This window comes from Rhinopithecus roxellana, chromosome 15 (assembly GCF_007565055.1).
Source record: "Rhinopithecus roxellana isolate Shanxi Qingling chromosome 15, ASM756505v1, whole genome shotgun sequence".
Classification (NCBI taxonomy): Eukaryota; Metazoa; Chordata; class Mammalia; order Primates; family Cercopithecidae; genus Rhinopithecus; species Rhinopithecus roxellana.
In genome coordinates, this window is record NC_044563.1 from 85883626 (window position 1) to 85893291 (window position 9666).

Below are 9666 nucleotides of genomic sequence, written 5' to 3' on the forward strand. Positions count from 1 at the left end.
GATTAAAATGTGTAAGATAATTCTTTTTTCTGTCTGTCAGGTCAGTTTATATTGTGAATAAGAAAAAATCCAACTCGATTTTGGCCTGCAACAAAGGGAATGTCTTTGGTCTGTAACTGAAAAATATGACTAGTATCAGGTTTATGACTGATACTAGTATCAGGTTTATCTAAAGATTCAAGACATTATTGGGGGCTCCACTTCTTTATAACTCTCTTAGCCCTCCAGGTGTTGACTCTCCTAGGACCAGAAATAAGGTGAGATGAGTGAGACACTTACCTGGAGTGCAAAATTTAAGTGGGTACTAAAAAACACAGTAAGAAAGATAAATATTTTAATATAATGTTTTAGAAAGAAAATTAATGCAAAAACTTCACAATGAACACAATATTAAAATTTTAAATAAAGATAGGATCTGACAGTTCTATATACTGAGTTATTGTTTGGAGTCTGAAGCCCTTATAAATGTTTTCATGTATTATTAATAGCTAATTTTTTCCATAATTTTATTTTGGATATATTATTCATTATTTTTTCTACTAAAGCCAGTAAAATTTGCTTAAATTCTAATTTTTATCTAAATAAAATATTTAAACTTATACTGATGTTATGACTTTTAATATACTTACTTTTAAATATTTCAATATATTTAAAATACTTTAATATTTCAGAAAAAATATTAACCCTAGTCCTAGTCCTGCATAGGATAAATGTCTGCAACAGTTCAAGATGTCAAGATATACACATTAGATAGTGTGTACTTATAATACACTGTCCAGAAGAATTGTGTCTGAATCAACAGTTTATTGGATTTATTTCAGGAAAACCTAAAAATCCTAGGAAGCAAACATTTATTCCCTGCCCCAAAACTTACCCCAGTTGAAGAGAAAGTTATTCTCCAACATAGGGAAGGAGCTGCCAGATTCACGCTCTGGAGTGAAACAGGACGTTATTTGTACCTTATCCTTAGGAATCCCTGGGGTGAGGAGACAGCTTCTACCCTACTAGGTCTTTAGGGAGTGTTTGATTTAATTAGACAGAAGCAGACCCCAGCAGAACCAGTCTCCAGTGATCACTGCCTCAGGAACCAAACAGGATGGGTAATTTAACCGTCCTGCAGCGCTCCATACATACTGTGTTTCCTAATGACTCCATATCTCTGACTAACATATAAACACAAAATGGATTAGAGCTGCTACTGGTTAATACATAGAATACTAAAGCCCAAGCTGTACTTACTAGACCTCAATATACATATAAACAAGTGGAGAGATAGAAGAAATAGTAGGTCAAAAGGAGCTAAGTGTATGGGTGGGTGTGTGTGCATGTGTGTGTGTGTAAGTGGTTCCAGTTATAAAACTAGATAATATTTAACAAGGGTTCAGAGGTCAACCACCTCACCAATATTTCAATCTGTAAATATACATATGGATGCTCTATGCTAGATATTGGAACTATAATGATGAGGAAGACATATTCTCTGCCATCACAGAACTCAAGTTCTGGTGGGTTCATAAATAGAGTTATTAATATTTAGTTGAGACGATAAATGTAATTGGTTTGGAGACCAAGAAGATAAGGTGATTGCCTCTGAACTGGGGGAATCAGTAAAGAGTTCAAAGAACTCACCATTTACCAGATGAGTGACCTTGACTACTTATTCTCTCTGTGCCTTGGGTACCTCTGTGTATTAATCAGAGATAACAGCAGCACTATCTAATGAGATTGTATGAGAATTAAATGAGATAATGCAGCAGAGAACTGAACGTGGTTTCCAGCATAGAGTCATCCCTTAATAAACATGAGTTGTTGAGAGGAGCAGAGCAAGGTGCTCAAATAGAAGCCTCCACTGAGTGTCCCCCAACAGGAACATCAAATTTAACAACTATTTACACACAAAAATACAGCTTCATAAAAACAAAAAATCAGGTGAGCAATCACAGTGCCTGGTTTTAACTTTATATCACTGAAAGCAGCACTGAAGAGTATAGGAAAAATAGTCTTGAATCACTGACGCCACCTCTCCCCCACCCCCCAGCAGTGGCCACCTGACACAGAGAATCTGTGCACTTGTGGGAAGAAAAACACAGTGATTGTGGGATTTGGCATTGGAACTCAGTGCTGTCCTGTCACAGCAGAAAGCAAAAACAAGCTGAACTCAGCCAACACCCACAGGGGGAGCATTTAGATAAGCCCTAGCCACAGGTGAATCATCTATGTCAGCAATTGGAACTCAAGCTTTGGTAAGTTTCACCACCACAAGCTAAAGTTCTCTGGAGTCCTAAATAAGCTTGAAAGTCAGTTTAGGGCACAAGGGCTGCAACTCACAGGCAAGTTCTAGTGCTGTGCTGGGCTCAGAGCTAGTGGACACGGGAGGCATGAAATTTAGTGAGACACCAGCTGAGGTGACTAAGGGAATGTTTGTACCACCCCTCCCCCAACCCCAGGCAGCACAGCTCCCACAAATGAAAGTGACTCCCTTCTGCTTGAGGAGAAGGAAGTGTAAAGAGGACTTTGTCTTGCAATTTGAATACAAGCTTAGCCACAGTTGGATAGGACACAGGCAGAGTCATGAGGCCCTCATTCCAGGCCCTACCTCCCAGATGACATTTCTAGACACACCCTGGGCCAGAAGGGAACCCACCATCCTTAGAGGAAGGACTAAGTCCTGGCAGGATTCATCAGCTGCTGACTAAAGAGCGTTTGGTCCCTGAATAATCAGCAACACTACACAGGTAGTACCACCGTAGTAGCCGTGGGCTTTAGGTGAGACTCTGAAACATACTGGCTTCAGGTGAAACCCAGCACATTTCTAGTTGTGGCGGCTAAAGTGAGAGATTCCTTCTGCTTAAGAAAAGCAGAGGGAAAAGTAAAGGGGACTTTGTCATGCAGCTTAGGCACCAGCTCAACCACAGTGAGGTAGAGCATCAGATAGACTCTTATGGTCCCCAGTTCTAGGTCTTAGCTCTTGAATATAATTTCTGGACCTGCCCTAGGCAAGAGTGGAGCCCACTACCCTGAAGGGTGAGTCCCAGGTTTGGCAGCATTCACCATAAGCTGACTGAAGAGTCCTGAGCCTTAAGTAAATACCAACAGTAGTTTGGCAGTATTCCCCATGGGCTATGGGGTGATGGCCATGGGAAGAAGCTATTCTTCCTTCCCTGGTATCTCGTGATTTGAGTGCCAGCATAGCTGCAAAGAATGGAGCACCAGGTAGATTTACAAGGTTTTTTACTCCAGTCCCTGGCTCTTAGACAGCATCTCTGGAGCTGTCCAGGCCCTGGGAGAACTTATTGCCCTGAAGCAAAGGGCATAAGACTGGCTAGCTTCATTGCATGCTGATCATAGACCCCTAAGGCCTTGAGCAAACACAGGTGGTAGCCTGGCAGTAAATAAGGGAAGAGAACAAGAGTCTCTGCCTAATAATCCAAATAATTCTTCTGGCTATTATTTAAGACTGACAAGTTGGTACTTCTATAAGTATGCAAAACACCAATGTTACTAGGCTTGGGGTGCCTACTAATGCAGATATGGCTTAGATCAAAACACCCAAGTCTCTCCTTTGACTGGAGCAGTGAAAAAGAACAACAACAAAAAAATTAAAACAACACCCAAGTCCCTTGAAATAGCTGTAAAGTCTTACAAAGAAGGACAGGTGCAAAAAAGCTCAAACTGTGAAGATTATAATAAATACCTATTTCTTCAATGTCCAAACACTGACAGACATCCACAAACATCAAGAGCATCCAGGAAAGCATGACATCACTAAACTAAATAGGTCCCCAGGGACCAATCCAGGAGAGACAGAGATATGTGACCTTTCAGACAGAGAATTCAAAATAGTTGTTTTGAGGAAACTCAAAGAAGTTCAACATAACACAAAGAATGAATTCAGAATCCTATCAGATAAATTTATCAAAGAAATTGAAAATAGTTTAAAAGAATCACTCAGAAATTCTGGAGTTAAAAAATGCAACTGACATGCTGAAGAATGCATTGGTTTCCTAAGAGCAGAACTGAACAGGCAGAAGAAAGAACTAGTGAGCTTGAAGACAGACTATTTGAAAAAACACATAAGAGATAAAGAAAAAAGAATAGAAAAGAAGGAGGCACACCTACAACATCTAGATAATAGCCTCAAAGTCACAAATCTGAGTCACCGGCCTTAAAGAGGAAGTAGACAAACAGGTAGGAGTAGAGAGTTTATGCAACGAGATAAGAGAACGTCTCAGACGTAGAGAAAGATATCATTATTCAAGTATAAGAAGGTTACAGAACAGCAAGCAGATTTAACCCAAAGAAGACTACCTCAGGACATTTAATAATCAAGCTCCCAAAGGTCAAGGATAAACAAAGGATTCTAAAAGCAGCAAGATAAAAGAAAAAAATAACATACAATGGTGCTCCAACATGTCTGGTAGCAGACTTTTCAGTAGAAACCTTACAGGAGAGTGGCATTGTTACAGGACAGGGGTTCTGATCCAGACCCCAAGAGAGGGTTCTTGGATCTCACACAAGAAAGAATTCAGGGTGAGTCTGCAGTGCAAAGTGAAAGCAAGTTTATTAAGAAAGTAAAGGAAGAAAACAATGGCTACTCCATAGACAGAGCAGTCCCAAGGGCTGCTGGTTACCCATTTTTATGGTTATTTCTTGATGATATATTTTAAAAGAGGTGGATTATTCATGCCTCCCCTTTTTAGACTATATAGGGTAACTTGTAAATTGTCATGGTGCTGGTGGGAGTGTAGCAGTGAGAATGACCAGATGTCATTCTCATTGCCATTTGATTTTGGTGGGTTTAGCCGGCTCCTTTACTGCAACTTGTTTTATCAGCAAGGTCCTTAGGACCTGTATCTTGTCTTAACCTCCTGCCTCATCCTGTGATTTAGAATGCCTTAACTGTCTGGAAATGAAGCCCAGTAGGTTTCAGCCTCATTTTACCCAGCTCCTACTCAAAATGGAGTTGTTCTGGTTCACGTGCCTCTGACATTTCCTCCTTCCCTTTTACAAGAGAACCCTTAATCCTAGGGGTTGCAGAGTGATGAAGGTCCATCTTCTGTAACTTCTTCAGGGTGAATAAGGGTGATGACATTCCTGAGTAACTATGAGGGTCTCCTGTGTTCAGGATAGAGAGGAGCTCACTCAAAAAGCATCAGTATGGCAAAGGTCATTCATGACTCTTGAGTTTCGACAAGAGATGATACTTAGATTAAGTGTTTAGTTTAAGAAAACATTCAGTAAGCTTGTCCGTATTCCTACACAAAGAGTACAACAGCAATATATTCCACAAGAGTAAAGCAAAATAAGTAAAGTTATTTCAAGTAAACTAAATTAGAAGGCTTTTCATGAACTGGGCAACTGTTGGAACTAAGCTGATATGGAGTTGTTAGCTGATTGTAAGGTGCCCAGAATTAGAATGCTGATCCAGATTTTTACATTACCTATCCCTCTTGTTTACTCTAAGCAGCAGTCAGACATCACTGGTTGGTTCACTGGAATAAGCAGGGTTACCCTAAATTGTAGAAACAAACTTAAAAACAACTAATGAGACTAGAATTTAATAAAATGTGTACCATAGTTCTTGAAACATAATATTTCTCTCTCCAGTTTCCAATTTTTACTAAAGACAAATCATGATAAGACCAATTTGTTTTATTATACTTGGCCTGATTATTTTTATAAAGTGCAGCAAGAATAATTATTTTTCACAAAAGCCCTCTTTAAATTGGCTTTGATGAAACTCTGTTCCATAGAAGGAATCTCGCATAAGACTTTTTTAAAGCTGAGCCCTGGCATGGGTTTTTACCCTCAAATACCTATGAGTATGGGTAAACTCCTCTCCTTTTGAGGTCCCAAGATAACTTGGGACTCCTGGACCTGTGAGAAAGTGACCTTCTTAACTTACCATATAGGTCAGAAACCCTGTACAGGGACTGTGTAGGCAAGGTATGAGGTCACTTCCCCAAAGGGCTTTTATTGGCAATACAAGTCAAGTTTGATTCCTTAAAGGAAAGCACACCATTCCAGTCAAAGTATTGGCAAAATAACCAGTTTCTCCAATTGTATCCTGTTATGAAAGAAAACAAATTCTTACCGCACTTATGCAAATAACTATATTGCCATAAATTAAGAATACTCACAAATTGTTTCTGAATTTTGGAGAAATCAGGTAGAGAGAAACAAATATGCTCCAAATTTTGTTTAGAGAAGTATACTTTACTGAATTGTTAAAAACTGTAAACAACTCAAAAGAAATGTTTTCTTTACTCTGAAAAACAAAACAAAGGATCAGCAGTGTTTTAAGCAAAGTTAAAAAGATTAGACTTCTTCAATTTAGTCCATGTAGTTATCTTCTGTTTGACAGTTATGTACATTTCAGCTCTCTATGAGAATTCTGAAAGTTTTTTCCTCTATTCTGATGTCGCCATCTCCAAAGTTATCACAGAACCTGAATTTAAGAACACGTTAGAGTTCTGTAACTGATTATAAACCACCTTCTAAAGAGGATTAAGACAAGGAAACAATTGTTTTTGGATGACAAAACATCTTAGGACAGCCACAGTTAAAAACACAATTGACAAAGAAATTTGGTTACCTCTGTGGCATACAATAATTCAACACAATTATGATTATTACTGATAATGTAAATTAAGTGATATCAGAATTATAAGAGTTTCCTATAATTTTGGATCACATATGCCAATTACACATTTATACAAATACAGCCCAAAGAAAACCAAACACCATTTTTACAAATTTTTGTTACAAAATTTTGTTAAAGAGCAGATCATAAGTAGGTTTTTGCTCTAAGAAAAACCTGTTGTGCTTTTATTCCAATGTCCAGTTTACAGAAAAACTGAATACCCCAGGCCAGGTGCGGTGGCTCATGCCTATAATCCCAGCACTTTGGGAGGCCAAGGCAGGCAGATTACCTGAGATCGGGAGTTTGAGACCAGCCTCCTTCCCATGGAGAAACCCCGTCTCTACTAAAAATACAAAATTAGCCAGGCGTGGTGGCACATGCCTGTAATCCCAGCTGCTGGGGAGGCTAAGGCAGGAGAATCGCTTGAACCTGGGAGGCAGAGGTTGCGGTGAGCCAAGATCGTGTCATTGCACTCCAGCCTGGGCAACAAGAGTGAAACTCCATCTCAAAAAACAAAAACAAAAAACCTGAATACCCCTTTAACTTTAGCCAATATGTTCACACAGAATCTCTTTTACAACTAATTTTTCACAAACCTTTCACAACTTCCTTAAACCTTCAGCTTTATCCTAACTTAAAACAATCCTTTAACTCTTTAGGCAAGAAAAATCCATATTCCCATGACTTCTTATAATTTTTTTTTTTTTTTTTTTTTTTTTTTTTTTTTTTTTTTTTTACCAAAAACACATTTCGCTTTTCCTACACACCTTGCATGTAAAATTGTTTCTTCGGTAGTCTCAATTACATGTTACAATGTTAACTCTTACCAACTCTTATTTTTGGTGAAAACCTTGGTAAGTTCAAGATTTTAATTATGTGCTAGGTGTGGAGCCTAGACACACCTAGGCAGAAGTGCAGATAAAAGCTGACCCTCCAGCATAGCTAGGGGACATGGCTAACTCCACATGTGTCCAGGCTTTACCTTACTTAAGCAGGCAAGTTGTACAGTAAGAGTCATAGGGTCATTTTACAAAGCATTTAGGAGGCCTAACAACCTTTGAATTGTACAACATTTCTTGCATAAATTCCCTTTTATAAATCCTTTCGTGACTTACAAAAATCATCTGAGACATTCTAGGACTTTCTGGCTTGCCCTAAATATTCCTCCTTTAAACAACCGGTCATTTTACATTAGGACAAGAATTTACTACACAGGATCCTTTCTTATATTAAATATCTTTCTTTATAATCTTTATATAGCTAAGGGGCATGGCTAATTCCACGTCCTTAGGCATTATCTAGAATCTAATGGCTTTAAGGTAGGCAAATTTGACAATTTTCAAAAGTTAAAGAAGCAGTTTATGATCTTAAAGCATTTAGCAAACTTAATATCTAACCTACATAATTGATTAAACTTTTTTATTTTATCAATCATTATTAAAGCTGCTTTTGTTTCCCAAAGATGACTAAACTTACATGAACTAAAAGGCACTACAGTTTTTATTTTGCTTTCAAAATAGTTGATTTAAGTGCTTGTTTTTTTTTTCAGCCAGTTAATTGGAGCTCTTTTATATAAGCATTACACACAACACATATATAGCTACACAGAAAGACAGAAGATTACTACAGTAGGTATAAGATTTTTCAATTGCCAGTTTTTAAGTTTCTTTTTCTTCTTTTTGAGATGGAGTCTCACTTTGTCACCCAGGCTGGAATGCAGTGGCGTGATCTCAGCTCACTGCAACCTCCGTCTCCAAAATTAAAGTGATTCTCCTGCCTCAGCCTCCCAAGTAGCTGGGATTACAGGCGTGTGCCAGCACACCAGACTATTTGTATTTTTAGTAGAGATGGGGTTTCACTATGTTGGCCAGACTGGTCTGGAATGCCTGACCCCAGGTGATCCACTCAGTTTGGCCTCCCAAAGTGCTGGGATTACAGGCAAGAGCCACAGCACCCAGCCAGTTTTGCAGTTTCTTAATTGAATTACTGGCTTTAGGGTGGAGCCCTTCGATGAAAAGGGCCAGGAAAGGGGTCTTTGGTGCCTCCTGTTTTTCCCAAGTAGTCCAGGCTATAGAGCTTGAATATCTGCTTTTAATTACACTGATTTTTAACCATAGAAGTTTTTAATAAAGTCCTTTTAGAATTTCTTATGCAAATGGCCCATATTTCTGGCTTTTGAACTTTACCAAAGGTAACCTCCCGGGTGCTTAAAGAAAGGGAAATTTAAGAAAGTCTGTGGACGGGGGAGGAGCAAAATGGCAGAATAGGAACACCTCCAGTCTCCAACTCCCAGCACGAGCAACACAGAAGACCGGTGGTTTCTGCATTTTCAACTGAGGTACTGGGGTCGTCTCACTGGGGAGTGCCGGACAATCGGTGCTCGTCACCTGCTGCAGCCTGACCAGCAAGAGCTGAAGCAGGGCGAGGCATTGCCTCACCTGGGAAGCACAAGGGGGAAGGGAATCCCTTTTCCTAGCCAGGGGAACTGAGACACACAACACCTGGAAAATCGGGTAATTCCCACCCCACTTCTGCACTTTAAGCAAACAAGCACACCAGGAGATTATACCCACACCTGGCCGGGAGGGTCCCACGGCCACGGAGCCTCCCTCACTGCTAGCACAGCAGTCTGTGATCTAACCGCAAGGCAGCAGGGAGGCTGGGGGAGAGGCGCCCGCCATTGCTGAGGCTTAGGTAGGTAAACAAAGCCGCTGGGAACCTCGAACTGGGTGGAGCGCACAGAAGCTCAAGGAAACCTGCCTGTCTCTGTAGACTCCACCTCTGAGGACAGGGCACAGCTAAACAACAAAAGGGGAAGCAGCAGAGGCCTGTGCAGACGTGAATGACTCTGTCTGACAGCTTTGAAGAGAGCAGTGGATCTCCCAACACGGAGGTTGAGATCTGAGAATGGACAGACTGCCTGCTCAAGTGGGTCCCTGACCCCTGAGTAGCCTAACTGGGAGACATCCCCCACTAGGGGCAGTCTGACACCCCACACCTCACAGGGTGGAGTACACCCCTGA